Source organism: Lagopus leucura, unplaced genomic scaffold (assembly GCF_019238085.1).
Source record: "Lagopus leucura isolate 7727_CA_CO unplaced genomic scaffold, USGS_WTPT01 Super-Scaffold_100044, whole genome shotgun sequence".
NCBI classification, from domain to species: Eukaryota; Metazoa; Chordata; class Aves; order Galliformes; family Phasianidae; genus Lagopus; species Lagopus leucura.
Window position 1 is genome coordinate 1307229 of NW_024962291.1, and position 18654 is coordinate 1325882.

General features: G+C 39.9%; 1 protein-coding gene across 5 annotated transcripts in view; it reads left to right on the forward strand.

Moving 5' to 3' along the window:
- TSPAN4 (tetraspanin 4) overlaps window positions 1-18654 on the forward strand; it is a 397360-nt gene that overhangs the window by 134443 nt on the left and 244263 nt on the right. For all 5 annotated transcript variants that reach the window (XM_042884548.1, XM_042884552.1, XM_042884549.1 and 2 more), the window contains one exon: window positions 1045-1126. The gene's annotated coding sequence lies outside the window, so the exon portion shown is untranslated. The remainder of the gene's footprint in view (window positions 1-1044; window positions 1127-18654) is intronic.

Sequence of the window (18654 nt, forward strand, 5' to 3'; positions counted from 1 at the left end):
GGGTTTTGAGAAGACTGTGGTGTTTGGAAGTGTCATGTGTTTGTACATGAAAAGAAACTGAGGATGTGATTTCATCGTGGTGAAGTGAAGAAGCTAAATCTCATTACAGAGTATCGTGAGGGCAATGGCTTGACCTGGGATGGAGGTTTTGTTTTTCTACACCATTGGGACTGAAACACTGGATAAATCGTTCATCATATGTATGTTTGAGTAGTGGATTTATGAGCTACACCTGCACTGATGGCTCATTTTGCATTGGCTGCTTATAGAAGTATTTCTAGCCTCCAGCTTTCCTGCAGTTAGTTTGGCATTGAGTCTTGATGTCAGGTGTCTTCTCACCCCACAGTGCTACATGCATTCACCTTTCTCTTCTGCACAGCATGCTCCCACTAATGAAAACATTTTGATTTTAGGAAGCTGATTTTTTTTTTTTCATTAGATTAACTTGACTATGTTACTTTCTTGTACTTTCACTACTTCAGACTTTTTTTTCCCCTAAAATAGTGGATTACATATTCTGTATGTGTAAAATTCATGTACTTATCTTTTTTGAGTCTCAAACCCATAACTTGCTCATATCTCATCCAGTGTTTAATGTGATTCAAACTATGCAGAGAAGTAATAATGTCTGCTTTAATTAAGTGCTTGAACGTGTCTCTGAGTGGAGATGTTCTGTGTGGGACGTTCAGAAGAGCCTGTGGTTGAAAGGAGCTCAAGTCCCATTGAACGTGAAGAGCTTTCTCCCATTGGCATGAGAACACGATGCTCTGCTGCCACTGCTGTCAGCAGTTGTAGACACTTCGCCTGAATGAAACTAAGGGTTTCATCCACCATCACATTAGTCATGGTAATGAAATTTTAGCCCTTGCCGGGATTTATTTTTTCTATTAGGTTTAAATGCAAGGACGTAGGCCAGCTAGTGAGGGTCTGTTTTGGGCTCGGCCTTTTTCATCCTTCCCAAGAGACATGGTTGGAGGAAGCTGTTTTCCTTGCATTTTGCAAAAGACATGTGTGGCTTCTGACACATAGGCTCCTGTTTTGCAGATCCCTTCTTGGCCCGCTACACAGAGGCCACCGAGTCAACAGGGATACTGCTGGGCACTCTGAACTCCTATTCTTGCATCAGGTATGTGGATGGCTGCTATTGATTTATTGATCTATAATGAAGTTCTGAGCAGTTAATTGCATTTTGACTTCAGGCTTTCAGCACATGACTTTTCAAAGAACGGAAAAGACCGATTTCCAGCAGCCTATATGTGATGTAATGGATTGGGCTGATGGCAGGGCTTTTGCTTACTGCTGTACAGGATGAACTGGTGTGTGCACTGTTTTCTTTTATCTTTTTGAAGTGGGATGGACTGCAAAAGTATTGTGCTGAGTCTTTTGGGTGAGGGGAACAGTGAACTCTAAATTATTATCCCAGGTGCTACTCCTCATAGTACTACTGGTGAACTAACCAAAGTTCTAGTGATGCAGGTGCCATTTGCTGAGAACAACTCTGTTCTTTCCAAGCCATATCAATTTTCCTTTTGTGGTGAAGGCTGATATATTATGAAACTTCACTGTTTTTTTTTTCTTTTTCTTTTGTTGTTGTTGTTTTTTTTTAAAGTAATCCTGTGTACTGAAGTCATGCATGAAATCTGTCCATCTTCATTCTTCCCCACTCCCTCCTCCCAAGATGCATCTTTTTAAAAATAATCTCTGTACTTAAAGAAGGAAAAAAACCCAAACATTCCAGTCCGTCCAATCCAGTTATAAAAATGGTGTTGGTGTTGATAAACATGCTGTAGTATAAGAAGCACAAACAAACAGATGGAGAAGAAAAGTGCTGCAGCCTTATAGCACTGTCCTTATAAACGTAAGGTCGATCACCCAGCAACAAGTTCCTAAAACATCCATTTAGGAAAATCTCACAGATTATCAGATCCTGAAATGGGGAAATACACTGAATTTCAATGTTGACCCTCAGAAAAGCAATCACTACAGCACTGTGAGTGCTCTAACTGAGAATTGTAGGCACATGTTTAAATCAGCATGGGTTCGTGGACTTCTGCAGCTCATGCTCACTGAGGAGCTGATCAAGGCCTGTGGTGTGACAGGGAACTGGAGCCCTGCACCTGATGTTAACAAGGCTATCTTTTGACTCAGGTATTCTCATACTGGTGTCTATCAGGAGTGTTTGTGTTACTTGATTTTCATTGACAGAGCTCTTTGAGCTCTCACTATGTGGCTCTTTGGGAGAAAAGGTATTTTCTTTGCTTCTATTTATCTATGACTTCTGTATTAGTTTGAACTGGAATTAAGGCTCTTAAGGTCCATGTTATATAGTTACTCTGTGACAGTTGTATCAACTATTTCTTCATGCTTTGTGTTGTCTGTGAAGGACTACATTGCTGCAGTTGTCACAGTAGCTCAGGAGGGCTATTTTGTTAGTATAGGCTAAACGGATAGATAAGGCAGGTTAATTCTGGGATTGATTTGCTTTTTGAATTACTGTGTTAGCACTTGAGAAACTTTTCTTTCAGTTCCCAAAATGAATTATAGATCTAAGTCAAAGGGGTGCAGCAAGCAGAAAACAGGCTTCCAGTGGCTGAACTGACCCAAGCCTCTGCATTGCCACTGACAATTCTGTTGTTTTTAAATGATTGCGTATTTAAGTCAAGCGGAGCTTTCAGTAGGCGAGGACTGGAGAAGAGTAGGAGGCTTCTTTGTATGCTTTGTTACTAAAATCATTTAGGGTCACTGTTTAATTCAGAGGATACAGCTTTTAGGAACTTAAGGCTGCGTTCACTGCTTTGTCCTTAGCACTGTACACAGCACTGCTCTGTAATATCACAGGAAAAGAAAATGTGTTTCTCTGTGGAGAGTTTTTGTATTGAGTCTTCAGGCTGTAGACAAACTCTTTTACTGTCTTCTAGGGAATCAGAAGGTGCTGTGGGCACCTGTTCAGCCTGATGGTGAATGTAATTGATTGTGGATATAGTATTTGTAGTTTGTATCGTATGAAATAAGTGCGAACTTCCAAAGTAACATGCAGTCGTTGAAATCACACGGTCTGCATTTAGCCAAGATGCCATTCTGGCCAGGAGAGCCCACACGCGAGTGCAGGAAATTGGCATGCCAACATCTTTCTATCCCTCTCTGCCACTGAGGCAAATGTCTGCCCTTGTCCTTGCAATGCTTGCACACAGGCAAGGAGCACAGATGACAAGCTGTCAGGTTGTAGACTATCTGATGGATCTAAAATGATCCTATGACCATCAGAAAGCATTTTGCCCACGTGCCTGATGTTAGGAATGAAGTCATTGTGGAGGGGAGTAATGCTTTGTTCTCCCCACTGGCTTTTGGTTTTTGTCAGCTTTTCTTTCTTCATGGCTCACTGCTGACAAGGAGACTGGTTTGCCATGCTAAATACCTTGGGACTGACAGGATGGAGAAAGTTTGCAGGCTCTTTTGACAGCTGTAATCAATAAGAAGTGAAAATCTCACTTGAGAAGCCCTTTTCCAGCTATAAATGGCAACAGAAGTCGTGAAGGTGAAATCTTGATTTTAAACTATAATGTAAAAACAGCATCAGAAATCTGAGCCCAAGGAAAAGATTTGCAAACCAAGAGCTCCTCTGCGCTCATCTGTGTGCACCTCAGTTAAGGAGTGAACCACACCTGATGGAACAGACTGCCAGACAGTCCTCAAAAATCCTGTGGATGGTCCATAAAGGGGAGTTTTGCTTAACACATCCATATGTTCTCAAGGCAGAAGCAGGGCTTGCCATAAAAGCTTTCATTATCATATTGCAGTCTTCTCTGGAAGTCTTGATTACCTTCTGAGAGATGCAAAATTTCTTCAATTCTTGTGGGGGTCACTGGGAAATGAGGCATCATCTAGGCAAAGGACAGGATCAGAATTAACTTTTGAACTGAACAGGCCTACTTGAATAGCAAATCATTTCTTTGGAGGAAAAAAGTTATTATTTTCCAAATAGATTTAATTGCCAGCAAGCAATGCGTTGGAAATGGGAATAACAACTTTTAATTAAGATTGAGAATAGACAGAAATTCCCAGAGCACTGGTTAATCAAAAATAGGGGATGAGCCATGCAGTATTTCCACGCTGTATTATGGGTGACAATGCCAAATCATTCAGAAAACATAATAGGAAAAGTTTAGTCTGAGATATGCTCTTGTTTTTTAATGTTGAGTAACTATTTATGGGCTTTTTCTGTCATCTTTGCTTTGCAGAATGCAGTGCAGGGGAACAAATATGGCTGTAGTCTGTTTTGCTGCACTCATACCCTAGCTGCTAATTTGGTCAGTGTGGAGATTTATTCCCTTTATGTTATAGGTGTTGCTTGGGAATTTGTTACTAACAAAAATACTGAGCTTTTTCAAAGGGCTTTGTGCTGGTAGACCTCAATCATTTGTGGAGTGCGATTAACCTTGCACTGCAGAAAGGAAGATCTGTGTAACAGAAGCAAGTTTGCCCCGGTGATGACTTGGCAGGCTGGAGAAAAGAGGATCTCAGCCCTGGAACCTTGGTGCAGGGCTCCCTCTGTCTGACCATGCAGTCTCTGCTACTGCTGGTTAATAGAACTGTCAGTGGTAGCACTTCTCCTGAGGATGTGTGGAAGGTTTTCATTTCCCCAGATATTAATCAGGTACCTTTTTGTCAGCACTAAATTCACTTTAAAGAAGAGATACGAAAATAGAGCTTCTTTTTGTATTAGTTATCATACATCCTCTGGCAGCATCTTTGCCAAATGCATAAAGGAATGCAATTAATGGCTACCCAAGAGATTTATACTATTATCCTGACTAGCTTATTTCTAAAGTAGCTTGACATTTTATTTGTCTGACTTATCTGTTGTTGTAGGGAGATCTTGTTTTATTACCCTTGAGAAGACTGAAATGTTAAACAGGAAACACAGGAGCTCCTTTCATTACTCTTTTTCCCCTATAAAATGTAAACTCAGGTTGGAGTGTCAAATCTGTAGTAAAGGAGAAATCTGGGATCATGGCTGGGACAAAATGGTGCTCAGGAGGTTTAGATTTGATTACAGACAATATCCCAGCCTCTCCATGCTAAGCTGCTTATACCTCAATCCTACAAAGCAGTTTTAAGCCCTGCACACCTCATGGACCTGAAATTCAAGCTGAGCTTTGTTTTCTCTGGCCCTGCCAACATCTCAGCTTCTGCAGCCTCTGAATGGGCAGCACTGCTGAGAAGGAGCGCAGTAGAGATGAAGTTTGGTCCTGCTCCCAGAGCAGATTTAGCTGTAACACCGTAGGACAGATGTAATTTAAAATACCTTCTGGTGTTGCTGCTGAATATGTGCTGTTGGTAAAGGGAAATGCGGTGGTATCCAATTTGCTAATTAAGCTGAAGGAATAAGAGCTGTTGTTGTGTGGTTGTCTTTTAAACTGAAGCGAAGGCTTGATGACCTTTCAGAATACACACATCTTGCTGACTATCAAAAACTTATTTCATCTTTACCCTTGTGTGGAAGCTTTCATTCATACTAGAGAAAGCTGTAAGGTAAATGAAACGAGCAGGCTTTTAAGTGTATTTTCCTGTAAGTAAATGAATATCCACAGGTCTAAAAACCTAAAACTGAGCTCTACAAATATAAACTCTGTATCTTAATAGTATGCAGCACCCAAAAAAAGAGCTCAGCTGTTTGAGAAAAATAATAGAAAGCTTTAAATCTTTCTGTAGGATAATTGAATTTCTGCTTATTTTAATTACATTATCTTAGGTAGGTCGCTTGTGTGCTTAAAACTGTGGAAGGCTGAGGAAAGTTTAGGAGCCCAGAGTAAGTGCAGAATGGAGATCTGTTTACAGATCAGTCCCTGTATTACTGCAGTTCTTTGGTGTGTCTGCAGTCTGAGAGACTTTGTACTTGTGTCTGTTTTTCAGTCCAACCTGACGTTAGTATTTCTTTTCTGCGTCAACTGATTTCATGTTTGTTGCAGTCAAGCCATCTTGTAACAGCAGTGCTAAAAAGATAGAGCTGAGCTGCTGAAAAGCAGTGGTAACAGGGATTGGCTTGTGATGGATAAAAGGACCGACAACAGAGAACTTCTTTTTCATTTATTCAGCATGATATTAGCATGCTGATACTGAATATTGGCTTTCTGGTTTAGGATGTGGGTTTTTACTGTCTTGAAAAACAGGACAAAATTGATCAACTCGGTTCATAATGTGAATTTTAGGGTTTTCATTATTCCCTAATTAGTTTCTTAAATGAGTGGACACATCCTCTGCATTCGTTGGATGCTGCACATCCCTGAGTGCTGAATAAGTCTGATGTTTGGCGTCATCTCAGGAACAAGAGAACTCCAGGTGTGTTAGTGAACCACTTTCAGCTGCACAAATGGTATTAGAGATCTCTGAAAACTTGATACAAGAGTCTCGAGTGGAAGGCACTGAAAGGAGGACTTCTGTCTCAGCTGGCTTTGCCTTACTTCACTGGTGGTAGATAAAAGTTGGCCTTTAAACTCCTTGGAGACTCTCATGAGCTATGTTTATGGAGGTGATGCTAATGGGTGTAATGCATCTGGAAAATGCTGCTGTTTCTGGGATAATAGGTTTTCAGGCCTGGCCTGTGTCACAAAAAGCAGTTAAGTGGGATTGCAGTAAAAAAAATCTCTTGCCTGTGCTTTTTATACATTTTCTGTTGTTGCTGTACTTGGTGGGCAGCTTTTGGACGGCACAACTATACATTTAATGGACATTTTATCATGAGAACGTCTTCCTTTAAGCAAAGGGGCCGTGAGAGGCTGCTCTGAATAATCAGCTGCTTGCTAACCAGAGCTCTGCCAACATAAGCTGACGTGTTGCAGTGGTGGAAAAGATGAGGAAAGAAGAACTCTGTGCTGTAGGCAGAAGTCTGCATGAAGAACCCCACAACAAGTCATACAGCATGTGTAGTGCATCATCTAATCCTTCGCTCTGCTATCTTGCCCAGCCTCCACCCCTCTTTAAAAGCAAATGTGTTTTATTGGCTGTTACTTTGGTTTTAACTTCTTGGTGGTGTTCAAATTAGTAGAGTTTTGTACTCTTCTGTTTAGACTTTCAGTGAGAGATGGGAGCCTGGCTTAAGTCCTTACCTGCTGTCTTTTTACCCATATATTCTGACAGAGTTGACGTGATGTCAGAGCCTGTTTCCTTTGACCCCGTTTAAATTATTGGCTTGCCAAACCAGAATAAAAGATCTATTAATAATATTGTGGAATGCACTTCTTCAGAGATACATATTTATATTCTGCTTGACTTGGGTGAGCATCACCAAGCAGCTGTCTTTGTCAACTCCTTGCCTAGAGAAAAGATTTCTGTGTGATAAGTTAATCCTAAGATCAGTCTACCTCTGGATTTTTCCCTGGTTCAGCTACTTTAAGTTAATTGTGCTGATATAAAACCCCGTGAGGACGTGTTCTGGAATAAAAGTGAAAACTGAACTCAAGTAACCACTTGGAAGTAGCCACTGATTAATTTCTAAGCATACCTGGGCCTGCAGTGATTACATCTGGCATTGCTTCTGTAACTCACAGCTTGCTTACAGTAGCTTAGAGAGTATTGCTGACAACAAGTCAGGTTCAAAATTGCATCCTTTCATTTTATTTAAATTAACAGAAGTTAACAATTTTCTCACCTCTTCATCTAAAACTGTGCACCTCAGATTGAAACGCTGTACTGCATATCTGTGTGCTGACTCCACAAACCTCCCAACCTCTGTTCCATCTCTTTGTAACAGGAGAGTTTAAATGTTGAAACGTCTCTTGTCTGGCAAAGATACTTGGTTCAGAAAATGAGAGAAGGCAGTGCGTCACTTGAGGAAAGATCTGAGGGGCTGATGTGTACCTAATGGAAAAGACTCAAGAAAGACAGTGGAAGAATATTGAGGGAAAGAAAAATGCTGGCAAAGGGAGAGTAAACAGGAGAGAGTATAGAGGGAAGCTGCAAGGTCCTGTTGAAATGAGTTGCTGATGAGTGGCTTGGGATGGGCCAGGCTCCCTGCTCTCCAGAGCTGAGCTCTGCTGACTTTAACTGTCACTTTGTCCCCATTCGCTTCAGTGGAGAACTTAGCCTTCATTGCTCAGACGTTGCTGTCTGTTGTGGCCACCCACTGGCCCGTGAATTATTTGTGCCTGTCCAGAAGCACTAACTGTTGAGCACGTTGGCTCTGCTGTCTCTCTAGGATTGATGCTGTAGCTCAGCCGGGGTGAAACAGTAGAGGCTCAGCCCCAAAGCAGCTCCCACAGCTCTCTCCAAGGTCAGCGAAGGAACAGGGCAGCCCTCAGCTGCATTGTAACTAAGGCTGTGGACAGAATAGCAATATCTAAAACTGAGAAAAATAATTTTTTTTGCCCTTCTGGTATCATTCATCTAAATGCCTTACATTTTCATGGCTGTCTGAATGAAAATTCGTAGAAATCTGGTGAGATACCATGTCTGTTTCCAATTAATGGGCTGAGGGGGGAAGAAACCAAAGGGAAATGTCCACTAAATAAACAAGAGCTGGGAAAAACTTTCAGATTGCCTGAGCACACGGGTTCTGCCTCTGGAAAGTGCATTTCTGCATCCAGAAGATCTTTCATCTGCACAGGGCTGATACACAACCTTGTGTTCACTGTGTGTTTAACCACTGCTTCTTATGTTCTCAATATTCTGCTTTCTTTTTTTCCATTACTTGTAGTTCTGGTGAGTCTGTACTTGGCCAAGAACTGACTTTGTGTGGAGGTCTTTTTTGCTTGTGTGCAATGCCTATAGTTAAATTGCAGGGGGTCTGATTTGAAATTAGTTGGAATATGAAGGTGGTCCTGATTGCTTTGGAAGGTTGCCGTACTCCAAGATCATTTGCTTGGATTGCAGATAGTTAAAACTAATAGCCTGCGCACACACGAGAGTTCACCATCACCTTTCATTTATGCTAAGGGGGAAACATGATACACATACTAGTGTATAACATTGACCAAAATAACTGCACTGCTTTGCACCCAGTGAGTAACTAACGAACATGGTGATCTATTCAGATGTCACTGTCTCTCTGGACTCACCTCCTGGACCCAAATGACAAACAGATTCCTGAAGTCAAAAAGTTGTTATAAGCCATGATCAGCACAGAGCCAGATTAAAAAACCCAGTAAAAATTCTCATTGCTTCATTAAAGCTTCCTTTATTTATGTTTGCATTACTTTTGCTGCATGATTTCACAGCTCTAAATTAGAGTGTTGCGATGCAAATAACTGAATCAGCTGAAGTAAGGCAGCAGTGGACTCTGCTGTGAGGAGAGCAGACGTGCACAAGGAGAGGGAGGGGTAGCACTCTTAAATCACATGTGCTGTTGGTAAAAAAAAAAAATAAAAATAAAATAATAAAAATAATAATGTGGAACTACACCCTTAATTGTGATGCAGTTTTTATACTAGCTCCTGATGTGAAGCTAAACTGGAATTTATTTGTTCCCTGGCTCTTCATGCTGAGTATCATAATCACTAACGCTTCTCTCATCTTAAAATGGTCTTAAGAGTTATCAGTATCAGAGTAGCAAAGGTAGACCAAGAGCAAATGTTGTGCTCCATACCATGCATTTCCAGTCTAGTTAGTTATCTGCTGCTAAGAAAGTTAACATTGTGGAAGTCTTTTTCTGTAGTGCGAACGCATGTTGTGTTTCTATTTAATTTCCCAGTGGGGTCTAACTTTTCTGAAAAAGCAGAGATAATATTTGTGAAGGTTTTGAGAGATTCAAGGTCTGTTTGTAATCTCAGTCCCAATATCCCTTCTCCTTTTTTGTTGATTCAGATTTAATTTGGAATGAAATCAACGGACTTCGTTTCACCTGAATAGTGTGTGCGAGCCATAGGTTTTCTGGGTTTGGTTTTGAATTTTGCTGAATTTGATCATAGAAACTTCCTGAAAACTGAAGGGAGCTTTGGGTAACAGCAATGTTATGTTTTATTTCTTTTATTTTCAGTAATTTTTACATTTGATGATGTGCAAATGAAAGATACTTCTTTTGAGATGAAGAGTTGTCCTGGTTTCCTCTGTTGAGTCAGCCCTTAGTTAGGATTTCTGGATGTGTGTGTGTGTGTCAAAGATTTAGATCTCCTTTGCCATTCTGAATTTCTTTAAGTTTCTTTTTGACTTCAGCAGGTACTAAATCTAATAAGGGCAGGCATGTCGCTATAAAATTGAAGCAGAGACAGGAAATAAGCATTTGTCATGAATGAATTTCAACAAGCTTGATTTCATATCGCTCTTTGAAATGCAGCCTAGTATGATAAATGACAGCAGATGAAATTCTGTTTAACAGTTGCTGACCTCTCTCTCTTTTTTTTTTTTCTGTAGTATTCCAACAGAAGACATAATATTTAAACTTAACTACAGAAAATAAGCAGTGAGCGTGTTATGAAGCTATCTGTGCGTATAGTGTTCTCCGAAGCACTTTGAGTAACAAGGTCCATATAAGCACAAGTGTTTTTGCTAATATGAAGTTCTGTAACAAATGTGGAGGGATAACAAAAAAGATTCCCATGTGACAGATGTTTGTCATGGTACTTGGTGCATATCTGGGACAATTGTGGGAGCTGCATTGTCTTAAAGTCCTAAAAGACTTTAACGTGTTAGTTGGCCAACAATTCTCTGACCCCTCTCTTCCCAGGCATGTAATAATGTTTCTCTCCTTACCATAGGGGGTAATCTTTATAGTTTTAGCATCGTTCAGTTCCAGGGTTGATCTGAAGTGACCTGCCAGCGAAGCTGAAGGAGAGAAATAGCTCTTCTCTTAGAAGAGAGAAAAGGATAGCTAGGTCATTTATCAAGGATTGTTTATTGTAGGCTATCTTCATACCAAGCCTGACCATGGCGTTAAGTTCATGAAAGTGAAGACTTTCACTGCAAGGAAAATCTTCCCAGTCATGAGAGAGCTCCCTTGAACTCTGTGGGAAAAACCCAGGGGATATAACAAGTATGGGAGAGTATTGAGATTCTCATCTCATCTAGTGCACGTGGACAATGGAATCTGAAATGGTAACGTGTGTGGAGCTGCTGCTCCTAGCTGAGCCGCCTCCAGTGATTTCTCCTTGAGGCACATTTTCATGTGCATGCTAGCAGAAGTCCTAGAACATTTATTTTAGCCCAAAGACTAAATGTATTTGTCAAGATTGTTCATTCTGCACAGAGAAAAATCCAGGTATTCCCTCTGTCTCCTTGTTCTGTAAGAAGTCTGTGATAAAGCATATCTTGAAGATATTTGGTATTTGTTTGATATTGCATCTGGAAAAAAAGGTAGCATGCTTTACTGGTAGTCAAACAAGTACCAAGTACTTTTGTGTAAAAGTTTTCCTTCTTTCGTACCTGCTTCTTCTCCGTACTGCCTGTATCCCAGTTGACGGCAGTCATCACTTTTCCTGTACAGTATGTTATTTCTCCTTTACCTCTTACTGTTGTGTCTCTGACAAAATCTTGAGTCAAAAAGAGTTCAAACTCCAATCTGGAGATGTGATAGAATGGTTTGTGTTTTCTCTCCCTTCTGTAAGAACTGCTTTCTAAGTGGGAAGACCTTCTATATATCACAGTGCCATGAAGAACACAACATGTACAAAGATGCTTTGGAGTAATTGCTTACAAGAAGCCTGGTGAAGCCTGAAATTCAAGATGGCTGAGCAAGTTGAAGCCTCCCTCTTAAGAAATGCCTCTCAAGATGGGGCTACAAAGAGGAACTATTCTGCTGTTAATCTAATTTATTAACAAGAGAACAGTGTTAGCTAGTGTGGCATGTGATTTCTTTGCAAATGTTGGTCTCCTGTCCAGAAATGGATTCCTTTTGCAAAAGCCCTGAGTATGAAGGAAAGTACAATTCTGGATAGCACAAACTAGCTGGTTTATTCTTTCCCTTGGAAAAAACAAGCTGCAGAGTCATTTGGTTTTGTCATTTGGTTTTATTAATTCCTTCCTCTTGTTAGGAGTGGGATTTAGATCCTTCCAAGTGTGCATCTTCTGTTCATCCCTGTCCACCTACAGTTGTTGGTGTGATGAGGCATTTGGGTATAACTGGCCTTGCTGAAGGAGGAAATAAAGCTTCCCACACGTGTTGTCAGTCTCTCATGTTCTCCACAGAAGATAACTGCTCACTTGACTTATTGTTCCTTGCTTTCCAGACAATTTTAAATCCTTGTGGCTTCATTTCTGGATTTCAGTAAAGCTGTATATGCTGTTTTTGTATCTTGAGCTGGTGTTTCAGATCATACTTCCTGAATGGTGCAAAAAAATAAGCACTTTATGAACATGCTTGTAGGTTTGAGTGCTGTAGCAAACCAGATTGAGTTCTCTGTCAATTTTTTGGAAGAGTTAAAGGGCAGATTCTTATTTACTTCCTTTTTAACAAAAAAATCAATATCTTGAAAGTACAAGACTTCTTACTGTTATTAAGGGAAACTCAGACTTTTCTGAGAGCTTGCTATCCTGTAGGAATTGTGGTGGGATGGAGAGAGATTTGGGATGGTATGCGGTAGCTTTTAGTTTTGCTTTTTTACTTGCACCTTCCATTGTAGGCTGATTGAAAAGTCCTTCAACATAACAATTACTGGCAGGCTCCAGCTCTTGCATTGCCTGGTATTGTTGCACTTGGTACTTTGGGTAATGCAAGAGCTGCTGTGTATGTCCTTGGCTTGGCAACAAAAACGCCATCCAGTTGTCTCATTGGCTGGCCTTTGTTATGCTTCATTTACTTTTCTGATTCCATTTCAGATTTGCTAACATGTCCTCTACAGGTGGAAACACAAGGAATGACAGCCATTGGCATTCATAGACATATGGTTACGTATGTGTTTGAATGTATGTATGTATACATACTAAATGATTTCACAAATACGTTACATTATGAGTTACTAGCATCTATAGGTGTGGGCTACCAGTGTAGTCTTTCTATTGTATAAATTCTCAAGGTGCCTTAAATAACTGAATGAATGAATGGAAATGGATTGACTAGGAAGGCATACCTTCTAGAGAGCATTCATAGCTGAACTGGTTGACTTGACAAGATGAATTTTGAAAGCAATCTTTTTCAGGGCACTGAAAGATAAAGAGTGAGAAATCCTACCCAGGAAACAAAAGGGACTCAATTTGCCTACGGACAGGCATGTGGTATTAACTCCAGACAAAATGAACACCAGATTTTCTGACGCTTGATGCTTCAGTGTAGCCCAAGAGTCAGATGCATGTATTTGAATGGTGCAGAGGAGTGGCTTTTTGTGATAAGGCTGTTTTTAATCTCTTAAAGTAAAAGTAGAAGTAATGTAATTTATAAAGTTGACTTTCCTAAAGGGAGGCCTTGAAGCCTAGGTGTTGAAACAAATGTCTTAAAAAGTATGGAGGATAATTAATTTTAACTGACAGCATTCCTCTGTTCTCTGACAATCTCCTCCTAGATTTCATAGTATGTATCAGTTAAAATGCTGGTTCAATTTAAGAGTTTGCAATTTCACTTGACAAAAAAAAGTGGGTATTGAGAAAGATGTGATGTACAGAGATGTAGTGCTGTCTGTTGTAGTCTTTGTAGTGTAGTTTGGTATTAGAATAAAAAATCCATACGTTTGGAATGGTTGAGCCAGAACAAACACTTTAAGAGCTTCTTGGATCAGCTGATGTGTTATACATCCCAACTTGAAAGTTGGGTCTGTAAAATTTTCATTGTTTAGTGGATTTTGAAGAAAGTTCCAGGCAGTTACTTTGCAGAGAAGCCAGACTTTGACAGCTGCAGGGAATGATGTGCTGCAGTCTAGCAGGACTGCGGAGTGGCCCTCTGGATCTCTTCTTGCCTGTTGTGCCCAGCAGACATCTGGCACAATAGTATTACTTGCAGACTCCATGTGAGCTGAGTGTGAGACTAAAATCTGGGCAGGAGCTGGGTGAATGGTCACAATCTGACTTAAAAAATGAATAAGTAAATCGTTCAAACATGCTAACTTTGCAAGTCGCATTCCCTGAAGTGTTCTGCATCACGTTACTTGAAGTGACTTCTGCAAAGAAATGAAAGACTTCCCCTCAAAAAGCCAGACTAGCCACTACACAGCTGCACTGAGAACAGTGACTCTGAACTACTGTTTTTATTGGAGGTTTTGTTCTAGGTGATATCTGTGTGTGTAAGTAGGAAGTAATTAAATGCGATGTAGGAAGTTCCATTCTGAATTCCATTAATGCTTTGAAAATGGCATTTTTCAAGATTAGATTTTAATTAAAAAACCAAAGCAGTCAAATACAAAGGGAGAGAAACAGTGTTCAGTGGAAGTTTAGATTTTGTTTTGATTTTGATAGAGTCCTCTGCTTTCAGCAGGAAAATCCTCCTATTCACTATGGGACAAGCAGTTTTTCTGTGTAGCAAATTGGAAGTATGAATGCAGCATCCTTGTGGGTGCAGATGACACTGGAAGAGTGAAGCAGGACTTAAGCCACATGTACAAAAAACTCTTAATAAAGTAGGTATAGGTGAAAGTCAAGCTTCAGTCCTGTATGCTGCTGCATTGGTCTTCCTTCTGAGGAGATTACACTGGAGGAAATGTAATGTCTGGATCAGATTATAAGCTATGGGGTTTGGTTTACTGTTTAGCAGGTTGAGCCATGGTAGCTTGTTCCCTTCTTAACGTGTGTATAGGAGATGCAAAGTGAGTTTCTTGTTTGTTTACTAGCAGTACAGGAGGAGGGAGACAGGTGAAGAGCTATTAATTTGTGACACAGGGAAGTATTATTGAAAGAGGATTATGGGGATTTAGAAAGTGGTGATGCTTTTTTTTTTCCTGATGTTTTCCTTAGAGAGCTGGTGTGTGTTTAGAAGGCATGGTATAGCCATCAGTCAGTAGAAAATTCACTTTAACAATAAGAAAATATTGGGTTAAAATATTTGGTGTTTCCACTTCTCTAAGGATGGGTTTGGGGGGTTTGTGCAGAAGTTGTTTTGTAATCAGTGGCTGTACTGAAGCCTCGTGTTATGGATTCCCACTTGTAGCTTTTCATGTGCATGTTGAAGAATTGTTCCTGTTGCACAGGGACTGAAATTTGGGAATGCCACTGGGAGAATGGCCAATGCTGATAGGCAGAGTGGAGCTGAAGGAAGTGGCTAAGTAAATAGATGTTTCTTGTGCAAACCCTGTCTTTTCTCTTAATGTAAACACTAAAGACAGTCTGGGCATTGGAATGCTAATGAGATAGAAAACACTCTATTTTCTTCAATTAAACACGTGCTTCATATTGAATCATACATTTCACCGTGCTCTGAAGTCTACATACATATCTGTCAATTTTGCACCCTTTGATCCTGTAGGCTACAAAGACAACTGTAGCTCCCAACTGTCCTAGGCTGTATTATGCCAAGGGACTATATAGGTATGCAGTTATGGAAAGCCTTGATTCAGAGATCTCATTCTGAGCACATTATGGCATTCAGAAAATGAGTAAATGCAATTGATACCTAATGCTTTGATCTCCTGGATGCCTCTGTCATTTTGAACAAGGATCTTGTGTTCATGGATCAATGGGATGGAATTCATCTGAGCTGTGTGTCTAGCCTCTGCCAAAGGAAGTAAGCATCTCTAGGATGTTATCTCTCTTCTTACACAGTATCAAGAGACAGATTGGATTGATTGTCTGAGAAGTGTTTATTTCTCAGGGCTCACAAAAGGGAAGGATATAGCAGGGAAAAGGCTGAGACTGGACATCGGATGTTGAATGACAGAAGTTTCATCCTGTCTATTTTTTAAAATGCTTTTAAGATGGTTGAAAATGTAAAAAGAAAACAAAAGCACTGACAAGTGAGGTAACATGCACGGTCAGTAGATGAGCAGTGGATTGAGAGAATCCTGTTTAGCACTTTAATCCTCGAAACATACTTTTAGTCTGGAGTCACCCAAATCCCTTACAGCAGCCGGGCAATTCGAGCAACCAAGCACATGAGAAGGCAAGGCCAGATAAAGCAGTAAATGAATTGCTCATACCTGTGTCCTGGTGAAGTGTGTAATACAGTGACACGAGAGGTCAAGGTTTTTTGGAGGGAAGCATCTTGTGAGCTGTTTTACTCCCATGTTGTTCAGGAAACGTTTGAGAGAGCCCTGCGCTCTCCTCTCTCTGCCTCTTGCAATGTTTGTTTTCATATCCAGTTTCTAGACTTACAGTTCATTTTTTGCTTTTCTGTATGCCTTAGCGTTGGCTAAGAATCCAGTGATTTAGTGCAGTGACAAAGGTAAAGGAAAGTCTGTACAAAGATCTCCCAGAACTGGATTGAATTTTAAAAAACCCTCCGTACCTTGCAAACCCCATCTTACTGATGCATGGAGGAGTCTGATACAGATGGTGTCAGCTGGGGACTTGGAGAGTCACTGTACCTTCATCTTCCTTGTGCTTCTGTTCTCTAACAAAAGCTATCCTTAACTTGTCATTAGCTTTGTTTACCAGTTTATCTTAAAGAAAAAAGACAAACCGAAAGAGGTCCACAAGTGAGGGAAAAATTTGGGGCTTTCAGGATTATTCAGGCTTTTTTTTTTTTTTTTGGTCAGTATTGTAGAAATAAATCTGAGAAAAAATGATTAGCACAATGACATTGAGGGGGGAGATGCATTTGTATGATATGGCTCAGGATCAGCTTTTTGCTTATGGGCTAAATCTTCTCTTTTATTAAATGCATATGGATAGTGTATGACAACTATGACATTGTGTTTTGTTTTGTTTTGTTTTTTTTTTTTGAAATATAGCCCTTAGAAAACTTTGGGAAGGGAGAAAAAAATCCTGCTTGATTTATGGGGAAAAAGCCTTAAGCTGTAGGTGACATTAACAATGAAAATGTCAGCCTCTGTAGTGTGTAATACATGACTGTGCTGTGATTTCACTGTGTTTAATGCTGTGGGACAATAACCAGGACTTCTGCACTTCTGATTACTCATTTTGAATGCAGCTTTTTCTAAAGAGAGTGACAGTTTGATATTCCTAGGGAACAAAGTGCAGATATCTTAACTGCAGTGAACTTCAGCCTTCCTCTACACGAGTCAGTAGGATTTACTCATCTCCCGTGGAAGAAAGATAAAACATTAATAATATGTGTAAAGGGTGAACTTATGGGATAAAACTTATTTTATTGGCATCAGCTTAGCTACCAAGTATCCTTTCCTGTTTGCAAGGGGTATATTTCATTTTAATCCCAAATTCGTTTATGTCCTTCACAAATATTTTGTCCTTTCACTTCTACTTTTAATGTCTATGTATTTTGTATTCATATGTATATAAAGCATGTATGTAGGTTCAGGCTCAGTGGTAACAGCAAGACTATTTTACATTGAAGAAGAAAGCCTTTATCACTTGTCACTGACTTTTTTGCATTGCATATTTTGACTTTTCAGCCCCTCTTACCTGATGGCTGAAAGAAATGCTGCTGAATATCACTGTTCTTGTTCTCCAACAATTGATAAGTAAACCAAGAATTGTTTGCCCTGGAAAGAAGTCTCCCTGGTCTTCAGCAAGGGTTGAGGTGATTGATTCAAATTGACTCATTACAGGGCCTCACATTAGGTTAATGAAAGAGATTGGAAGTGGCTTAAGATGTCAGCTGTTTTATTACTAGAATTAGAGCTGAATGTTCAACAGCAGGAGAAGATCATCTCAGTTGTGCATTCTGCTTCTGTATCAGCTCCATGTGACAGAGCACAGGAACAGGAAAGGCTGCAAATGGATGTGCCAGAATTTCTGAGAGACAGTACAGACTCAGGCAGGTGATAAAAACAAGACCAAAAAGTGATGGCTAGAATGATGTTTTGGAGTCGCTTCTGACTCTCAGCAATTGACTTCACTGAGGCTAAACCCATGTAATGGATGCCAAGTTACATCCTGCTGACTGCTTTACTAACTGGCCTTGCTGTTTTAATTTTTAGCTTTCCCCAGTGTCCTACATGGCTACATAGCTGTAGCATGAAGTCTAGTTCAGTTGGTTTAATACTTTTGGGTAAGGTAGTGCACAGAGTTGCCATTAAATCTGTTTTTATTCCTGCTTTTTATTTTGGTATTAAAACACTGCTTCAATTCTGCTTGTTTGTTAAACCCTGTTGTGATAGAGGAGCTGAGTTCTAATGAGTAACTTGGCTGATACACTCACGGGCACCTTTTATGGGGGAAATTTTTCAGTTGGAAATAAAAATTTAGTCTCAGGCTGCCAAGAGCCTGTCATTATTCAGATAGTTAAAAAAAATAATAAACATTCAGATAGATTAGAAAAAAAAAAGCCATTATTACCAGTTAAAAGTTTTGAATGAGTTATGTGAATTAGAAGTCTCAATGCTGGGTTTCCAAGGTCACTTCATGGCAGCACTTCTGTATAGAGGGTTTCAAGTAGGCATATGATGGAATTAACAAATTTTAATGTAATTGAGGGCTTCAAAGGTAAGATTTAAAATAAATAAACAGAAATCTATTTTTTTTCAGTGTTTCACCTGTGTCTTTTTAAAGAGGCATGATTTTCCTAGCAAAAGGAAATACAATTTTAGTAAGTTGAGCCCTTTAAACTGTTTGCAACTGTATATGAAAAAGCAAGTGATGTATTACTTCTGCTGTTGTTTATGAGAACTATATTTTTACTTCCGAAAAGGAAAAGAGGCAGTTGTTCCCAAAATAAAATAATAGCAA